This window comes from Macaca fascicularis, chromosome 10 (assembly GCF_037993035.2).
Source record: "Macaca fascicularis isolate 582-1 chromosome 10, T2T-MFA8v1.1".
Lineage (NCBI taxonomy): Eukaryota > Metazoa > Chordata > Mammalia > Primates > Cercopithecidae > Macaca > Macaca fascicularis.
The window spans coordinates 89,834,725-89,848,948 of record NC_088384.1 but is presented as its reverse complement, the minus strand read 5'-3'; the positions used below and the strand labels follow the sequence as shown (position 1 = coordinate 89,848,948).

Here is a 14,224-nt window from a genome sequence, read left to right as displayed (position 1 = left end):
CTTCCTTCTCCTACCATACTTTGACTAAATAGCAATGGTAGGCGTGCCTTATTTTACAGAGAGTTATGCACTGTCTTTCTCTACAGCCCTCACCAGACCGGGAGCTCCTAGAGGGTAAGAACTATGACCCACACCATCCCTTCAAATTGAGTCTTTCACAGTAAACACTCAAAATGTTTGCCAAACTGGGTGGAACTTAACAACCTTTCTTCCTTTTCCCACCATCACCTGATAAAAACAAACAGCTCCACCCTGTGATGCCAACCACCGGTCCATCTCCTAAACCTGGGAGGAGCTGGCTCTTTTTCAGGGACCCTTTGTGTGGCCTTGGCCTCTCTGCTTCTTACTTCTGAAATAAGAATAAAGGTTCTTGTCAGAGAAGCTCAGTGCTTTGAGATGAGAGGGTTTGCAAACACAGATTCCCAAGTTAAAGGCCATTATTTTAAACTCCCCTTAGACCCATGCACCATTTACCAACTAATGCTAGAAACTTAAAGCTTGTTTCCAGCCAAATGCCTCTTCTTTTATCACAAATGCCCTAGTGTATAGCTGCTGAGAGAGCAGCACTGAGCACTCTGGGTAGCCTGTCGGCTTTTCATTTCCAGAGTGTGGAGATTTCCATCTCAAGTGTGAAGACAGCTCATGGTTTCAGGAAAAGCCGAGTTTCAGGTCTGCTGTTCTCTCAAGTCTCCTAGTATAATACGTCAATAAGTTCCCAACCTATGGGTTGTGAGCTCATGGGGTTCACAGTGGTCACTCCAGCGCTCTGTGAATGTGCCCACCTGTGCCCTGCCTGAAACGAAATGATGAATGTATCACACAATAATAAAAACAACTACCATGTGTGTAAATTTACCACTTACACAGACACAGACATAGGGAAGAAAGACAGTGGCTATATACTGAATATCGGATGAAGGGAATTTTGTATTAATATCTGATCTTCGGAATTAACAGGTATTAAAAGTACAACCATTATCATACACCCATTCTCAATATTTTTTGAAACTAGAAAAGGGTTATTCAACCTGAAAAGACTAGGGACTATGGGTTGATCAAAGAGTCCTGGGTGGGAGGGATTCCCAGCCCTAGCCAGACTTCCAGAAAGCAGAGCCAGGTGGTCCTTGGCTAAGTTTCTAGATCTTGGTTTCCCGAGCAGAATAACAAAATGGTAGGGTGAAAAGTACCTAGTAGACTTCCCCCGGCCCTGCTCTTTATGACCCCTTATCCTTAGACCAGCCTCTGATACTCTAGAGCTCTATTTGCAGTGGCTTGACAAGCCCTAGAGCAATGGTTCTCAACCTAGGAGCTTCTGCCACCCTCCCCCCACCCTTTCGGGGACATTCAGCAATATTTGGAGACATTTTTATTGTCACAACTGGATAGGGAGGTATTAAGAACATCTAGTAGGTAGAGGCCAAAGCTACTGCTAAACATCCTACAATACACAAGACAGTCCCACACAACAAAAAAATTATCCAGTCCAAAATGTCAATAGTCAAGGTTGAGAAACCCTACTCTAGAGGCCACAGAGAAAATGAGCTTATTGTGGGAAAAGACGGAAACCTGGCAGGGAAATGCACAATGTTGATGTTGTAGCAAACTGAATGAATGAAGACGAGTGAATAAAGGCTCTCAAACCATTCCAGAATGTAACAACAGTCTCCTCTTGGTCTTCTCCTTGGCACTAGTCCCGCTGTGTATAACACGGTCCAGTCACTCTTGAGGCCCCCACACCGCAACCCCAACCTTGTCCTCCTCAACCTGACTGACCACACCCACTACTGACACAGCCCTGCTGAAGCTGGGGGGAATCTGAAATGCAGCATTAACAGGAAGGAGCCAGGGTGGATGCACAGAGTGGCAGAAACGCACTAGCCTTGGAGCCTCAAGAAGGGCTCTAGCCTTGACTCTGCCTCTAGGAACACCATTTAATTGTTTTGAGCCTTAGTTTCTTCCTTTCTTTAAAAGGAAAAAAAACGGGGCTAAAAATCATAATCTGCCCTACAGAAGGCTTCTCTGAGTTTCAAAACCAGATTATGTATGTGAAAGTTCTTTGGAAGCCATAAAACACTGTGAAGTACTCCTCTGCAGAATAAGGATAGGTGCTCACATTGTACAGGAAATATTATAAAAATTGATTTCCAATGACAAGATTCTGTCTATTGATAAATTACAAGCACTCAAGGATTATAGCAATCTGGGGTGGGTGTGGTTACTCATCCCTGTAATCCCAACTCTTTGGGAGGCCAAGGTGGGAAGATGCTTGAGCCCAGGAGTTCAAGAACAGCCTGGGCAATATAGTGAGACTCCCCTCTCTATAAAAAATAAAAAATTAGGCCGGGTGCAGTGGCTCACATCTGTAATCCCAGCACTTTAGGAAGCCGAGGCGGGTGGATCACCTGAGGTCAGCAGTTTGAGACCAGCCTGACCAATATGGTGAAACCCTGTCTCTACTAAAAATACAAAAATTAGCCGGGTGTGTTGGCACGCGCCTATAATCCCAGATACTCGGGAGGCTGAGATAAACGAATTGCTTGAATCTGGGAGGCGGAGGTTGCAATGAGCCTAGATCGTTCCACTGCACTCCAGCCTGGGCTACAGAGTGAGACCCTGTCAGAAAAATAAAATAAAATATAATGTTAGCCAAGCTTGGTGGTGCATGCCTATAGTACCAGCTACTCAGGAGGCCGAGGTGGGAGGATCACTTGAGCTCAGGATGTCCAGGCTGCAGTGAGCCATGATCACGCCACTGCACTCCAACCTGGGCGACAGAGCTGAGATCCTACGGAATACCAAACACACCAGAAAATCCACTGTGATACAGCCCACCTCAGGATCCCCAAGTCACAGAGCTAGATCTGCCCAGTGACTCATATAATCTGAACCTCGACTTTCTCATCTCTAAAATGGAACAATACCACTCACACACGATGAAGTTTGTAAAGTACACGGCATTTCCCAAAGATGGGGGAAATGTTTTCATTTCCTGAGGATACCTTTTCTGAAAAAAATTTTTTTCTTTGAAATACAATGTTTTTAAGCACAATGAAAATTACTTAACTGGGCCGGGCGTGGTGGCTCACGCCTGTAATCCCAGCACTTTGGGAGGCCGAGGCGGGTGGATCATGAGGTCAGGAGATCGAGACCATCCTGGCTAACACAGTGAAACCCGTCTCTACTAAAAATACAAAAAATTAGCTGGGCATGGTGGTGGGCGCCTGTAGTCCCAGCTACTCAGGAGGCTGAGGCAGGAGAATGGTGTGAACCTGGGAGGTGGAGCTTGCAGTGAGCCCAGATTGCACCGCTGCACTCCAGCCTGGGTGACAGAGCGAGACTGCATCTCAAAAAAAAAGAAAAGAAAAAAGAAAGAAAATTACTTAACTGGGCCTATATTGCTGTGTCCTTTACACCTCCAAAATTACCTCTAAAATCTAACCATGAGGGCTGTCCGCAGCTGTAAGCCCTGCAGCCCTGTCAGCTAGGAGAAGCAAGCTGAATGCCAGGCTGATATCAGTTCCCTCCTTAGACAAGGCCACAGAAGGCTATCGGAGTCCATTACAAGTTGACGCCCAAAGTCCTAACTCCAGACTTGCCAAGCATCTGCAATGACACACTGCCTATGTGCAAAATTCTGAGAACATGCTTTGGAGAGATGAAAGCAACTAGTTTACCTGATAGAGAATTAAGAGAGTAGGCTGGGGGCGGTGGCTCACGCCTATAATCCCAGTATTTTGGGAGGCCAAGGTGGGTGGATCACCTGAGGTCAGGAGTTCGAGACCAGCCTGGCCAACATGGTGAAATCTCCGTCTCTACTAAAAATACAAAAATTAGCTGGGTGTGGTGGTATGTGCCTGCAACGCCAGCTACTCATGAGGTTGAGGCAGGAGAATCATTTCAACTCGGGAGGTGGAGGTTGCAGTGAGTCAAGATCACACCACTGCACTCCAGCCTGGGCAACAGGGCGAGACTCCGTCTCCAAAAAAATAAATAAATAAAATAGCAATAGGCCGCGTGCAGTGGCTCACGCCTGTAATCCCAAAACCTTAGAAGGCCAAAGTGGGTGGACACCTTGGGCTCAGCAGTTTGAGACCAGCCTGGGCAACACGGCAAAACCCCGTCTCTACAAAAAAGAAAAAATACAAAAATTTAGTTGGGCATGGTGGTGCACACTTGCTGTCCCAGCTACTCAGGAGGTTGAGGTGGGAGGATGGCTTCAGACCGAAAGGCAGAAGTTACAGTGAGCCAAGATCTTGCCACCATACTCCCCGCCTGGGCGACAGCAAGACTGGAAGAAAGAAAGAAAAGGAAGGGAAGGAAGGGAGGGAGAAGGAAGGGAGGGAGGGAAGGAGGGAGGGAGGGAGGGAGGGAGGGAGGGAGGAAGGAAGGAAGGAAGGAAGGAAGGAAGGAAGGAAGGAAGGAAGGAAGGAAGGAAGGAAGGAAAGAAAGAGAAAGAAAGAAAGAAAAGAAAGGAAAGAAAGAAAGAAACTAGCAATAATCTGGGCTTTATTTTAACTTTTTTTTAAAAATAGAGATGGGGTCTCGCTCTGATGCCCATGTTGGTCTCAAACTCCTGGCCTCAAGTTATCTTTCCACCTCACCTTCCAAAGTGCTGGGATTACAGGTGTGAGTCACCATGCCCAGCCTAATCTGGGTTTTAAATGTCAGCCTTGTCAGTCAATGTCTCCAAGTCCAGGGAACTCTGGGACACACCATGTTGATCAAATTCCTCACCCTAATGGGGGAGTCACAGAGTAAATCCTAGTCTGGGTAGCAACTCGTCTCCAAACCTCTGCAGGGAATAGTGGCTGGGCTACACACATGTAAAGTCTTATTTTTATTTATACAACTATTAGATCTTATAAAGATTACAAACCAGGAATTTATAATGATTGCTTATGCAGACAGTAGAGAATCCACTACTCAGGTTTCTTAGTTCCTACTTCCTTTCTTAGGAAGACAATTTTAACTGAATCATTAACTGAATAATTAAGCAAATTAATTATCAGAATAAACTATACTTTAAATTTAGTATTCCAAAGCTAATTATTTTATGACCAACTTAAACACTGACCCATTCTCATGTCCCCACCAAGGGGCTTCTGATTCAAATAAAGTACTTTTTAAAAGTACTGCAAATAGTTCCACATTCCTGGTTTTTCTTTCTCAAAAAACTTTTCCTATTAATCTAAAGTTTCAAGCACTCATACATTTTGAGTTCCTTTCTGCTCTAACATTTCATTACTCCCCAAAATAACTACTCAATAAAACATAAATTGAAGTCCCCCAGCCCCCACAATGAAGTTGTTCCAGTTCCCCTCTGGTGCATGTCACAAACTGAATCCTGAATATGCTTCGAGAACAAATCGCACTGTATCCTGGTTATCTGTTTACTTGTGTCACTTGGCTAGATTATAAGCACCTCAGAGGCAATGACCTGTCTTCATCTGCGTTTACCCAGCAACTAGGACAGTATCTGGCACACAGTTCAAATTACTACATACTTACCTATCAACTAGATTCATGAGTGAAGCAAAAGTTTCCAGCCACCATCTTTGAAAATGGATCAACTGAAATTAAACACAAATGTGTACCTATACAGCATTAAGATCAAAGATTTGGGATCTCAACATCAGAGTCCCCAAACTGCAAAATATCCAAATCTGTTTCAAAATCTCTCAAACTTTGATGGGCATACAAACCACCTGAGCACCTCATAAAATGCAGGTTCTGCTTCAGTAGGTCAGGATGGGGCCTAAGAGTCCACATTTCTAACAATGTACCAGATGTTTCCATAGACCACACTTTGAGTAGAAAGCTTGTGTAGTCAATTCTGTATTCCTTTTTGTAGCTAAAGAAGCTGTTGTTTAGAGATATGAGGAGGCTTACCCTGGATTACTAAACTAGCAAGTGGCAGAGGTGGAATGTGAAGTCAGGCCTTCTCACCCCAAAGCTAGCACCTTTTCCACTATACCATATCACTGGCCTTTTGAGCTAAACAACCACAACCAGAGGGATGTATAGCTTTACTTTATCACTCAAAAAAACCCTCCAAGCCAGCTTTGCCCTTTAAGGAAGAGGGAGGAGGTAGAGCTAGAAATATCAGCTGTTGGGGAATCAAGCCAGCCAGATGCTCTTGTTAAGAACTTAAATCATTCAATCCTTCAGCTAAGACTCCTTAAGAAGGACCAAACAAACTTTAGGGGTTCCTAGATGCTCATCCCTTTACTACTGAATAAGCCACAGGAAAATACGATCACTTTTCCCTGTCTCAGTGATACCGGAAGTATCAGGGCTCAAGAGCACACGTAACCAAACTAGTTCCTAAACAAATGGCTTGGCCCTGCATGTTCTGGGGTTGTCCTGCTCAGACTTTGGCTAGAATATTCAGATTATTCAGCTCTGTCCACTCCACACCTTAAGAGCAACATTGGCCGGGCACGGTGGCTCACACCCGTAATCCCAGCACTTTGGGAGGCCAAGGCGGGCGAATTAGTTGAGGTCGGGAGTTCAAGACCAGTCTGGCTAACATGGTGAAACCTCATTTCTACTGAAAGTACAAAAAAATTAGCTGGGCTTGGTGGCGCATGCCTGTAGTTTCAGCTACTCAGGAGGCTGAGGCAGTAGAATCACTTGAACCCGAGAGGCGCAGGTTGCAGTGAGCTCAGATGGCGCCACTGCACCACTGCACTCCAGCCCCGGCAACAGAGCAAAACTCCGTCTCAAAAAAAAAAAAAGAGCAACACTGGTAAACAGCAGCATATCCAAAGGAGGGTAAAAAGGAAGGAACAGAAGCACCAGAAAATGGACAGTCAATGAAATGTAGAAGGGCTGTCCTAGAGAAGTGCAGGCTTAGACATAAGCACAATCGTCCTTGATCTGTCATGTAGAGAAGGGGAATCAGACCTGTTCTCTGTGGCCCCAAGAGGCAGAAATCACGACCCGTTTTCCAGTTCACAAATGTCTAGTGTCAAAGCTGGGATTTGCCCCAACCCTTCTGTCCCCAAATCCCACATTCTTTTCACCAGCCCAGGCTGCTTCCCTATGAAGCTACCATCCCAACCTGTAGCAGAGGTAGGTACTACAGAACGACAGATATCAATCCCAAATAAGAAAGGTGATTTTACAGTCGGAGCTATCCGGAGACAGACTAGGCTGTAGTGTGGGGGGATAGGGCACCTAATACAAATCCTGTCAACAGAGGGGTTCAATCAGAGGTTAATCACTTGGCAGGAATGCCACAAAGGGAATCTGGGCATTGGATGGGTAGCTGGGTGAGATGAACCTGCAACCTCAGAGATGAATTAAACTCTTCCTGCTGTATTTTCCTCTAACATTTCATTTGTAAACTTAGGGGTTTGCCTTTTCTCATAGTTACTTTTACCTTTGTGTCTTCCTCAATGAACTGTGTGGGCCCTTGTGGGGAGAAGGCAGTGTCTCATCTATCTTTAAACCCTTACTGTCCCTAAGACTATCCCTGGGAAGCCAAGGAAACAGTTTCATCTCGCCTATTTGCCAGGCATTCTACATACATCAACTTATTCCATATCCTCACAAGAGCCCTAACAAGTAAGCATTGGTAGTATTTCCCTTTTCACACACGGGGGAATTGAGACTGAGAGAAACTAAGTAACTGCCAAGGTACTACTGGTGAGAGGGAAAGCTGCATTCAAACTGGGAATCTTTTGCCCACATCACCACACTGCCTTCCTCCGAGAAGACACGTAATAAATGATGGCTGACTTGAGCCAAACAGCTTAAAAACAGACCAGTACTATAACCAGCTAGATCTGTAGTTTCCCATTGCTATGCTCAGATTTTCCCCTTCTAAATATAATCATCCATCTGCAAAATGACCAACTACAGTTGTTTTCTAACATCCTCTGTCTCACACACTTTTAAAGACAGTGACACAACACAAAATAATTCTGAGCAAGAAGACTAAGTTTTCATAAGAAAATCCTCAAGGCCCCAATAGCTCTGCCCCTCCTCCTGGTGGGCCCTGGCTCCATGCCAAGGCTCTAGACCACTGTAAACAAATTAGGTCCTGGTTCTATGCCTCAGAAATGGCTGGCTTGCACACATCTTCATAGGATGGTCTCCAAGACCTCCCTCCACACTGAAACCCAACTCTGGACAACTCAAGGTTTCTCCAAGCAAAACAGTCCTGCTCAAAGGTCTTCACGTTTAGTTAAACTTCCAAACAAAATCTATCTTGAGTTACAAATCACATTATAAACCTACTCTGGCAGGCACTTAAAAATATCTAATCTACCTGCCAAATGGGGCAAAATAAGGATTTTGTCATTTGAATCAAAGGCACCAGCATGTTTGGATAGTCAACACATAGGGCCTCTGGTACTCCATCTGTCTTAAGAAGTAAACCAAACTCAACCTAGCCAACCATTTTTCCAAACAAGAAACTTAAGCATCACTGAGGGAAATTCCCACTGCTCAGTTCCCTGGGTGGATTTCGAGTTTTCTATCCCTGGGCCTCTAGGATAAGAGATCCTGCTGGCACATGCCCCATTGAGACACTGTGCTTTTCAACCTGAGATCTTGATTCCAGAGAACCATAGTTAAGTTCACTATAAATTTAACTTATTACGGTGTCTTCACACACGCTTATGTTTTAGAGAGACTTTATTAAACAGGAGAAAACCACTCTCACTCCAGCAATGAGCACAACTTAATGAAGAAATATCTCTTGTGAGCTCCTGGCCTCTATGCATCCATCAGACATTCTCAGCTACACCTAAATTAACCTGTAAATGAACTGATTTGCATCCATAAATCCACAGAAATGTACCAATGTAGGGTGTTTTAGATGCCAGTCTCCATTTCCAAATCTTTTTTTTTTTTTTTGAGACGGAGTCTGGCTCTGTCGCCCGGGCTAGAGTGCAGTGGCCGGATCTCAGCTCACTGCAAGCTCCGCCTCCCGGGTTTACGCCATTCTCCTGCCTCAGCCTCCCGAGTAGCTGGGACTACAGGCGCCCGCCACCTCGCCCGGCTATTTTTTTGTATTTTTTAGTAGAGACGGGGTTTCACCGTGTTAGCCGGGTTCGTCTCTCGATCTCCTGACCTCGTGATCCGCCCGTCTCGGCCTCCCAAAGTGCTGGGATTACAGGCTTGAGCCACCGCGCCCGGCCTCCATTTCCAAATCTTATACAATTCTCTTGTTAAATTATGATCTTGCCGGGCGCGGTGGCTCAAGCCTGTAATCCCAGCACTTTGGGAGGCCGAGACGGGCGGATCACGAGGTCAGGAGTTCGAGACCATCCTGGCTAACACGGTGAAACCCTGTCTCTACTAAATAATACAAAAAACTAGCCGGGCGAGGTGGCGGGCGCCTGTAGTCCCAGCTACTCGGGAGGCTGAGGCAGGAGAATGGCGTAAAAACCCGGGAGGCGGAGCTTGCAGTGAGCTGAGATCTGGCCACTGCACTCCACCCTGGGCGACACAGCGGGACTCCGTCTCAAAAAAAAAAAAAGAATTATGATCTTGTCTACAACTGTTTTCATCTTTACTAAAACAGGAAAAAAAGGACAATCTGGGCCGGGCGCGGTGGCTCAAGCCTGTAATCCCAGCACTTTGGGAGGCCGAGACGGGCGGATCACGAGGTCAGGAGATTGAGACCATCCTGGCTAACACAGTGAAACCCCGTCTCTACTAAAAAATACAAAAAACTAGCCGGGCGAGGTGGCGGGCGCCTGTAGTCCCAGCTATTCGGGAGGCTGAGGCAGGAGAATGGCGTAGACCCGGGAGGCAGAGCTTGCAGTGAGCTGAGATCCGGCCACTGCACTCCAGCCTGGGCAACAGAGCGAGACTCCGTCTCAAAAAAAAAAAAAAAAAAAAAAAAAAAGGACAATCTGAACCATCTAGAGTAGATATTTCCTTAGCTAGTTATCAGACTTAAAAATAAAAGAATCTTTGATATTTGATCATCTTCCATTTTTTTATTTTCTTTTTTTCCCCACATGTTCTCCAGAAAAGTATGATCACCTTTCTTAGGGAAAAAAACTAATGGGCATTGTTTAGAAAGGTACCAAAAAAGACCTAGTTTTGGGTGATTTTTGTCACTTCACCTAAACTCTGATCTTGGTTTCCATCCAGCTCTCAATGAAAGAACTTTTCCATTTGACAACTAAACCAAAGAAGTCTGACCAACAATAACTTTATCAGAAAAGTACACTTACTCAATATCCACAATTTGCCACACTCTTTCATATATTATCTTAGCTGATCCTCACCATAGCCATGTGAGATGAATATTATTTCATAAATGATATTTAAGTCCCTTGAATGGCAGAGACCACATCTGGTTCACATCTACATTCTCAGCACCAAGAATGGGGCCGAGGACACAGTAAGGGCCTGCTATGTGCTTAAGAATGAATATATGACTAGGCCGGGCGCAGTGGCTCACGCCTGTAATCCCAGCACTTTGGGAGGCCGAGGCGGGCAGATCACGAGGTCAGGAGATCGAGACCATCCTGGCTAATACTATGAAACCCCGTCTCTACTAAAAAATGCAAAAATTAGCCGGGCGTGCTGGCAGGCGCCTGTAGTCCCAGCCACTCTGGAGGGTGAGGCAGGAGAATGGCATGAACCCGGGAGGCGGAGCTTGCAGTGAGCCGAGATCGCACCACTGCACTCTGGCCTGGGCAACAGAGGGAGACTCTTGTCTCAAAAAAAAAAAAAAAAAAAAAAAAAAAAAGAATGAATATGTGACTAAAGAAAAAGAAATGAAATTTGGAAAAAACATGCAATCCAAATTTTGCTCTAGGCCCCTCACTGGAACCACTACCTGGGACACACCTACACACTGCAAATACTCTACTGAAGCTTCTGAGGTCTGTTTCAAAGCTTCTAAAGTTTGTTTCATCTTTCCAAAGTGTATGCCTCAAAGATAGCATCCACATTTGGCTACACACCTAGCAGGGAATGGCCTGTTTCTCCTTCACTTCTTTTTCCCCTACTCAGCACCACACCTTGCACAGGTGGGTGTTTAATGAACTGAGTGTTTAATGAACATGATGATGGCCATGATGACACCCTTGGTCATCATGGGAGTAAACAACACAAGATGCCCACAGTCAACAGAAGAACTGGTCTCTGAGTTGAATTCGTCCCCTCGTGAGCCTCATTTTCCTCTCTTGTACAATGGGAATAACAGAACTTATCCACAAGATTGTTTTTTTTCATTTAACAAATGCTGACCATTAACCACGTGCAAAGCACTGTGCCAGGTGGTGGGGACACAGTGATGAATGTGACCATCACATCTTACCTCGTGGACCTCACAGTCTCAGTGGATGCTGAGGGGTTTTCCAAACTTACAGGGACTATACAATTATGAAGTACCCACTCCTTCTCCTGTTTCCCAACTTCATTAATGCCATCACCATCCAACCAGCTGCCCAACCTATAAACTGGGGAATCATCCTCCACTCCCCTCTCTCCTTCGTCCTGCCCACTCCCACAATTACAACAAATCACCAAGTCCTTTTGATTCTCCTTCAGAAAAGTCTCAGACATGTATTATTTCTCTTCCAGTTTCCCATGCTTCTATACTAGGCCCTTTGTTCTCACCTGAAGAATTGCAAGTCTCCTTGTAATAATGATAATGACAAGCATTTACCTGTCACTTACCATATGGCAGTCATTGTCCTAAGAGCTTTGCATGTGTAATATATTTTCATCCAATCAGGCAGATGCTAGTACCCCGATTTGTAGAGGAGGAATCTGAGGTGCAGAGTAACCTGCCCCCCAGGTACACAGCTAGTAAATGATGAAGCTGTGGCTCAAACCCAGGTCCGAAAGATGCTAACCTTGCCCCGTATGGGATTCTTGCCTCCAGTCCCTTCCTGGTCAGTCTACACTTCTTCCTTTAAGTTGCTGCTGGAGTGCTCTTTCAAAATTCCAAGCAGATATGATGACTCTCTGCTTCCAACACTTTGGGAGGCTAATACGGGACGATCGCTTGAGGCCAAGAGTTTGAGACCAGCCTGGACAACACAGCAAGACCTTGTCCCGACAAAAAAAAAATGTTTTGAATTAGCTAGGTATATGCCTGAAGTCCTAGTTACTCAGGAGGCTAAAGTAAGAGGATCATTTGAGCCCAGGAGTTGCAGGCTGCAGTGAGCTATGATTGCACCACTGCACTTCGGCCTGGGCGTCAGAGCGAGACCCTGTTGCTTAAAATGAATAAATAAATAACAATAAAGGACAGCTAAGGGCTCCTCACCACTTCCAGGTCAAGGTCCAAAGACTACAGGCTCAAGTGTTATCTCCTGTCCCACCCACAGACTCCAGAGGTGACACTGTCCCTGCTTCCCAATCACACCCAACTCCTTGCTGACCCACCTCACATTCTCCTTCCTCTGCCAAGTCTTCTTTATCCTTTCCCCCAAAACAGATGCCTCCTCCTCTGCAGCCTCAGCCCATGTACACACTCACGTGTCTGCACTGTTATAATCATTTCCTGCTCTCTCTCTCTCACGCACACACACTCCCACCCCACACTTGCAATTCTGAGTTCCTGAAGGGCTGGCACAGTGTATTTTCATCTCTGACTCTCAAGGTCCCAGCATACTGGCAGGTGAATAAGTAGACTAACTGAATGTGGTAGTGTTCACCTCCCCACACTAAGACCTTCCTCCCAGAGGATGCTAAAAAGAAGGGTAGGTTACAGTAGCTCCCATTCTCTCAAGCAAACTCAGGAAGACAGCCTGTTTTCAGCAAGTCTGACAACTGAGATTGGTCCTCTGCAGTCGGCTGACGAGCTCTCCCACAGCCCCTTGAAAGTCAATTCAATCACCAAAACTGCAGAAATGGCTGGGCGCAATGGCTCACGCCCATAATCCCAGCACTTTGGGAGGCCGAGGCAGGCAGATCACGAGGTCAGGTGTTCGAGACCAGCCTGACCAATATGGTGAAACCCTATCTCTACTAAAAATACAAAAATTAGCCAGGCATGGTGGCGCGCACCTGTAATCCCAGCTACTCAGGAGGCTGAGGCAGGAGAATCACTTGAACCCAGGAGGCAGAGGTTGCAGTGAGCTGAGATCGTGCCACTGTACTCCAGCCTGGGTGACAGAGCAAGACTCCGTCTCAAAAGAAAAAACAAAACTGCGGAAACTAAGCGAGCTCCAGACCAAAAGATCAGAGGCGAATGGTAAACTGACACCTTCCTCCTGCATTCCAAAATGCAGAAAGGTAAAAACACTGACTCTGATGACCACAGAGGATCTGGACTAAGGGAGAGTCATCAGAGGAAAAAGCTAGAGACAGCAAAATATAACCCTGTTCCCATCTCCACAACTAAGCTGGAGTCCAGGCCACAAATGGACCCTGCAGCTGCCTCCTCACTGTTCTCCCTGCTCCCACCCTCATCCCCCACCCACTCTCCAAACAGCAGCCAGATGATGTTTTAAAAACCCTGTCAATAAGGACACGTTCCAGCAAAATACCCTTCAAAAGCTTTTCATCCACTTGGAATAAAATCCAAACTCCTCACCAACAAGTTCAAAGTCCAACCCCCGCCCCCTTTATTTCATACCACTCTCCCTCCAAGCACTACATTCCGGACACAGGGGTCTCCCTCTTCTGTTTCTTACAACCTGCCAACCTCTGAGCCTTTTCCCATGCTGCTTTCCATGCCTGAAAGACTCCTCCCCCAGATTTTTACAGAGCTGGTTCCTTCTCCAGACTCAGTTCAAACTTTACCTTTTCAAAGAAGCCTTCCCTGACCATTCTACCTCAAGTGGCATCCCTCCCACTCCACCACTCCCTATCAGACCATCTTTTTGTGTGTTTAGTACTTATCACCCCCGGACAGTATTTTCTTCATTTATTTTCCTGTTTCGGTCTTCTCTCCCATTAGGGTTGAGGCTGTGTTTTGTTCACCCCTATGAATACAGCGCATGCACCAGGCACTAAAAAGAATTTCCAGAATATTTGTTGACTATCAGCAGAGAAGCATCCTCAAGATAGGCTATTTTGTTCTCCTATTAGAATGCAGAAAACATCGATTTAGCCCCTACTATGTGCTGAGCACTGTAAATCCATGATTTTCCTTTCAGAAGGGTAAATTAGCTCAAGGTCACACTGTTAGTCACTAGCAGACTTCTGAGTGAATTACTTCACTTCTAAACCCCTCTCAAGGGGAAGGGATGTCGTTCTGTGTTTCACTCTCACACGGCCATAACAAGAAAAAGCAAAC

At 45.7% G+C, this 14,224-nt stretch overlaps 1 protein-coding gene across 1 annotated transcript in view; it reads right to left on the bottom strand.

The window, feature by feature from the left end:
• The window catches only part of CHMP4B (charged multivesicular body protein 4B), a 45,543-nt gene that overhangs the window by 30,039 nt on the left and 1,280 nt on the right, over positions 1–14,224 (bottom strand). The gene's annotated exons all lie outside the window — the stretch shown is intronic.